This window comes from Carassius auratus, linkage group LG44F, assembly GCF_003368295.1.
Source record: "Carassius auratus strain Wakin linkage group LG44F, ASM336829v1, whole genome shotgun sequence".
NCBI classification, from domain to species: domain Eukaryota; kingdom Metazoa; phylum Chordata; class Actinopteri; order Cypriniformes; family Cyprinidae; genus Carassius; species Carassius auratus.
In genome coordinates, this window is record NC_039298.1 from 294,385 (window position 1) to 300,740 (window position 6,356).

The 6,356-nt window shown below is 36.7% G+C and overlaps 1 protein-coding gene across 2 annotated transcripts in view; it reads right to left on the reverse strand.

The window, feature by feature from the left end:
• The window catches only part of LOC113068246 (semaphorin-4A-like), a 39,742-nt gene extending 37,430 nt beyond the window's left edge, over positions 1-2,312 (reverse strand). For both annotated transcript variants that reach the window (XM_026240908.1, XM_026240906.1), the window contains exon 1: positions 2,076-2,312. The gene's annotated coding sequence lies outside the window, so the exon portion shown is untranslated. The remainder of the gene's footprint in view (positions 1-2,075) is intronic.
• Between the last annotated feature and the right edge of the window lie 4,044 nt (positions 2,313-6,356).

The following is a 6,356-nucleotide window of genomic DNA, read 5'->3' on the forward strand; positions in this document are numbered from 1 at the left end:
GGCTCTTAGAAGGAATTGACCTGTCTGATCGCTACCATATTGTTTATTTAAATGTGGAGTCATATCATTTATCAGTAAAATATGGAGTGCCACAAGGATCTGTCCTAGGTCCTCTTCTATTTTCAATATACATGTTGCCCCTTGGTAATATTATTAGAAAATACAGGATTAGTTTCCACCGTTATGCTGATGATACTCAACTATATCAAAGAGACCAGATGAAACTAATAAATTATCTAAGCTAACAGAGTGTGTTAAAAATGTAAAAGATTGGATGACCAATAATTTTCTCCTATTAAATTCGGATAAGACAGATATATTAAGAATTATTGGACCAAAAAACAGTACACAGAATCTAGTAGTACAATTTGCAGCTAGAAGGATGTACTGTTTCTTTCTCTACAGTCAAAAATCTGGGTGTTATATTCGACAGCAACTTGTCGATTGAAAACCATATTTACCATGTTACAAAAACAGCATTTTTCCATCTTAGAAACATTGCCAAGCTACGAAACATGTTACCTCTTTCTGATGCAGAAAAGCTAGTTCATGCATTCATGAACTCTAGACTGGACTATTGTAATGCACTTCTTGGTGGTTGTCCAACATCATCAATAAACAAGCTACAGGTAGTCCAAAATGCAGCAGCTAGAGTCTTTACCAGGTCAAGAACATATGATCATATTACCACAATTTCACAGTCTCTGCACGCGTTCCGTATCAGTTTTATTATTAGTTTTAAATTATTATTACTTACCTATAAGGCCCTTAATGGTTTAGCTCCTGCGTACCTAAATAGCCTTATACCACATTACAATCCATCATGCTCCCTAAGGTCACAAAACGCTGGACTTTTGGTAGTCCATAGGATAGTAAAGTCCACTTGAGGAGGTAGAGCTTTTTCCATTTGGCTCCCAAACTCTGGAATAGCCTTCCTGATAATGTTCAAGGTTCGGACACACTCTCTACATTTAAATCTAGATTAAAAACACATCTCTTTCACCAAAAATTTGAATAATGCATCTGATAATTTGTGACTGCAGTTGTCTCTGATCAAATGTATATTCTTATTCTATAGCTTGGGTTAAACTAATTAATTTTACTTTGTTAGAACTTCAAACAGCACCTACGCTAATGATGTCTCTATTTGTTTCTCTGTTTTGCCACTGGTAACTAGGATCTACAGAAGCTCCAGTCTCCATCCAGAACACCTGAGAAGAGATGATGCCAACCCCTGATTGCTGTTAATAATGTTCATCGTCTGGTTGACTACGTCTTGTATAATTTTGCTGAAAATTCAAGTCATTTGCACATAAACTGACACCACTTATAAGCTACTACTAAATATTGTAGAAACTTAATTTTCTGTAAAGTTGCTTTGCAATGATTTGTATAGAAAAAAGCGCTATACAAATAAACTTGAATTGAATGACATTATAACCATACATTTGATTATAGCCATTACAATATTTTTTATATTTTGTCAACTTCTGTATTAAAATGATCACCATTGTTTTTCAACAACTTCATGAACACACTGGACTGAGATACAGAAATACTGTAGCAGCTGATACATATGGCTTTATAAAGGAAATGTGAATTTATACAGAAGCTATGCCCTTGTGTTCTTGGTGTCTGCCTGATGTATCTACTGTAAACAAGACCTGAACAAGCACAAAAACTGCAAACTAGACTCAGCAAGCACGGGGATGTTCAACGTTACAATAGAACAAGCAAATAAACCACGCAAGACTGAAAAACACGTCCTGCTTGCACAGACAAACACGAGTGAAAGCACGTGCTTCTTCCTCGATGTCAGGTTTTTGTTAACTGAACACACATTCATTAACCCGCCGCAGTCAATGTTAGTTTCACGCAAAAGTTTAGACGGCACAACTCAAGTCTGCATGAAATGATTTGGATAACAGTCCACGCGCTCCACAAACATGCTTCACTATCAATTATCGCCCACTACAGCAGTTTTGGGATTTGCCAATGTCTTGAGCTCAGATACACAGAACGACCCATTTATTTCACTTCATAAGGCCGTGCAACTATTCAATGCCTGTACTCACATCAAAATGTTTCTCCGGGATCTGTTATGTTGCTCTCCAGTGTTGTTATGATAGTCCTCCGTCTGTTTCTGAATTACAAACAACCCACGAACTGACGTCACTGCACGAAGTAATCGAAAAATCTGAAGCACAGAGTTTAGAGACAGAACTCGCGCTTTCCTTTAAACGCCGCACGCTCTCGTGTACACGCGCGCGCGTGTCTGTGTCTATTGTGTTCGCGCTGTTGATAAGCAAACGGCGACTGTTTTGCCCACGGGGAAGAGAAAGGTAAGATGTACTACACTGCCACCTAGCCGTCACGGAGAAACATACATATTCAACTCTTTAAAAAAAATCACCCACCATAAAATACACAAATAAACATTATTGGCCATATACTCGCACTCAGACGACCCAGGACGAGTTTGTTTCTTCATAGGAACAGATTTATAGAAATTTTGCATTTTATCACTTCCTCGCCAGTGGATGCTCTGCAGTGAATGGGTGCCGTCAGAATGAGAGTGCAAACATTTTATAAAAACATCACAATAATCCACAAGTAATTCACACCACTCCAGTCCATCAATTAATGCGCAAAGCTGCGTGTTTGGAAGAAACTATTTATCATTATCATTTCTTTTTTTTTTTCAGCAGTTGCTTAAAGCTAAAAAACAAGCCCTCTATTCAGAATACTTTTTTCTCCAGAGGAAAAAGTTGTCTCATCTGAATTAAGAGAGAAATATGCACAGATAAGCATACTTTACAGTCCAAACCTGTTGTAAAACATGCTGGTGGATGTTGATGTGGGAGGACAACAGAGGATGCACTTTTTCACTGGAGGACCTTGATATAAATTTGACGTCAAATATTAGTCAAGATGCTGTAACGTCAGTTTAAATTCATTTTGCACAGCAATTTCTTCCAGTGGAAATTGGGTGAAATTAGGATGTTAATACCACACTGAAATTGGTTTAATGCATGTATGTTTTGACACTCAGTTTACATCGAATCAACATGACATCAAGACATGTTGTCAATCTGATGTCTTTTCAATATCAGTTGCCCACTGGGTTATTACAGATTATGGATATGGATATATTATGGATATTTTGTCCAGATTTGATGTTTTGAATTTAGCTGAAGCTGTGTGGATTATTGTGATGTTTTTATCAGATGTTTGGACTCTCATTCTGACGGCACCCATCCACTGCAGAGGATCCACTGGTGAACAAGTGATGAAATGCTATATTTATACAAATCTGTTCAGATGAAGAAATAAACTCATCTACATCTTTTATGGCCTGAGTTTTAGTAAATTCTCAGCAAATTCAGATTTTTGGCAAAACTATTCCTAAAAATAAAGATCCCAAAAGAGGAATTTTGCATTAATTCTATAAACGAATATTTTCATGATTAGTTCCACATACAATCTTTAATCTTTAATTGTAATTATGTATTCATTTTAAACTGTGAAAAACATTTAATTAATCTGAAGAAACGTTTTCCACTATAAAGGACATTTTGTGCAGCGTAAATGTTCCATGGACATTAAAGGCTCATTCTGGATCCATGCTAATAAAAAAAAAACTGTATTTTTAAGATTGAAGGTCTAACCTGAAGGAGTGTTCACTGTTATATTATTAATTAGGATAAAACAATAATTATACAAAGCTTTGCATTCACTTTAATAATTATTTTAGAACATTTCATCTCTTTTGGCTAACAGTTCACAGTCAAATTAATAATCTTCATCCTATTGTTTTATTCTGTAGTCCACACACTAAGAACCTATTACCCTTCAGAGTTATTAATAACTGAATGATGACAGAGAAATGACTTTATCATATGTGTGCATGCTGCAAACATGAGGGAGGGGTTAGCAGTCAACTGCATTTCTTTCTCCTTGTTGACTGAAACAAGGTAGTCTGTGACAGTTTAACCATATCTGATCATCCTGAACAGGAATGTGTCACATATTACGCAAATCATAAGGTCAATGCGAAGCAAGTTTTCAAAAAGGCTTTTGTTGCAAATTGATTATTTACTAAGGCATTTTGCAAATACTATCAGCTATACAAAGCATGCTTCTGAATGTAATATGAACGACTTCTGCTCAGAAGATTGTTACAAACTCTCATTTGAAATCTGAATTAAATAGAATTGAAACCCATAGTTTTGCATGCAGGTCATGATTAGTTTACTAAACAACAGGTCAACACTCATTTATAAATTTAAAACTATAACTTACCTGACTTTTTTGAGACAACAGATGTATTCTTCGAAATGCATTGACCTCCGGTTCTCCTTTGCTTATCAAAGTGAATCCAAAGGGGTGAAACTTAAGCGTTCGCGGTCATCTAAACTGACACAGGCCTTTATACGAGCTCAAAGCCACATTTGTTATCTCGGAGCAACACTAACCCTCACCAAACCCGTGATAACCAATTTTTAATCTTAAATTTGCCCGCCACAATGGAGCACGACTGGTCCCTCAGAGGAACAGAAAGCCGACAGCTGTCCAGTCATCGCACCTGTTCCGCGCTGATTTATTTCTCAGCTCTCCAAAATTACGTCTCGACTAGTATCCTAATTAAACAACATTTGCAGAGCAATTTATTTTTAAAGCAGCATGTTGAATAATCACCCAGATGTCGTCTCAGGCTTTCCCTGGTTTATAGGTCAGGAACGAACACAAAGAGAGTGGGTAGTAAGATTAGTAATATGAGCAAAGAAGATTTGAGGCTTAGCTCCGACCTCGAAACTGGCTTTTAGGCGCAAATGGTTTCTTGTGCGCTTCTCTTTTCTCCATATCTACCAACGCGCAAGTGTAGAAATGTGAAGATTTTTGCTATCGTGTATCATTTCTGATTGTGTAGCTTATTAGTGGCAAAATTAAATATGTGGTTGTCATATTCTGCATTAAAATACAGGTCAATGTAAACCATATGCATACTTGCAGAGACTGAAAATGAAATGACGTTCACAAATCAGAATGCGCATGCATGGACACCCGGAGTGACGCGGGCGGGCTGGGGTCTCGAGCTCTCGTTTGTGCATGGTTGCGTGCTGAAGTGAAGTGGGCTATAGGCTACCGTTATCTTTTTTGATCCGACTCTATAAACGCTTGCCTACTTTTGTTGTGACTCGTTTGTTTTATTCTTACAGCAAGTGATTTGATTAGGCTACTATTTTAATAAAACAGATTTAAGCTGAATCATTTGCTGATTTTCTGCATTTTGATGTAGTTCGCCTGCAGGTTGATGATCGTACAGCGCGCTCTGGTTGTCAAGTGTGATATCAGGCTATATACATTCTTCCAAAATTGTTTGGAGTTCATAAAGGTAATTGTGGGCTTCATGATCAGAGGTAGGCCTAATGGTGATGTCCTTTCATTCGTGTCTTAACATATATATAACAAATATTTCAGGCTCATATTTAGTGCGCGCATCGTGCCGCGGATATAGAATTCAGCACAACACACACTCCGTGATCGCTTTGGTTATTTATGGATTTCGCCCTCAAAATATTGTTGACGATTTTCCCCTCCGCTTTAAAGGAAATGCTCACATTACAGCTGTTCTGTTTATGGAAATTTTTGCGTTGACAAGATATTTTTTTTTGCGTTTGAATATTCCAAAATATTGTTCATAAATGCTGCATGAGTTTGTATATAGGCCATATAGTAGCTACCATATAGGCTATTACTGCAGGTCTAGTGAATGAACAGGAGTTTAGTTTGAAAAAGGTGCATGCGTCATTCTTCAATTTCTCAATTTTCTTGGTCAAATATTTATTTTATTTAGGCCTATATGCCCAGTTAATAAAAAAATGGAACTGTCAATGCACTTGTTTATAAAAGACTTATAATCTATAAGTGAAGGACTCCGAATCACAGTCTGTGGTAGTTATTTACATTTCACTTATTTCACTCACCGAACAAGCTGTACATGCCATTTTGACTCCTGCAAGACGGAGGGGAACGGCAGAATGGCCAGAATTAGATGATCGACTAGAAATGCAGCCTTTCTTTAGTCCAATGTGTGTGGCAAAAAGTGATATAGTCTCTTTGATTTCTTTAAAATTTGACCAAAAAATCAATTCTAAAAATAAAATCAATTTTCTATCAAAAAGTATCAAAGTAATGCTATGTATCGAATGCGTGTGAAGCAGAGAATCAATGCGGATATGAACTTCAAAAATATGAAACAACAGGCTGTATAACAAAATGTACTAATACCTGAAAATATATTTAACTTTGTCTTTCTTTTCTTAGCAAAGAAAACAATACTTTAAACGCATTTA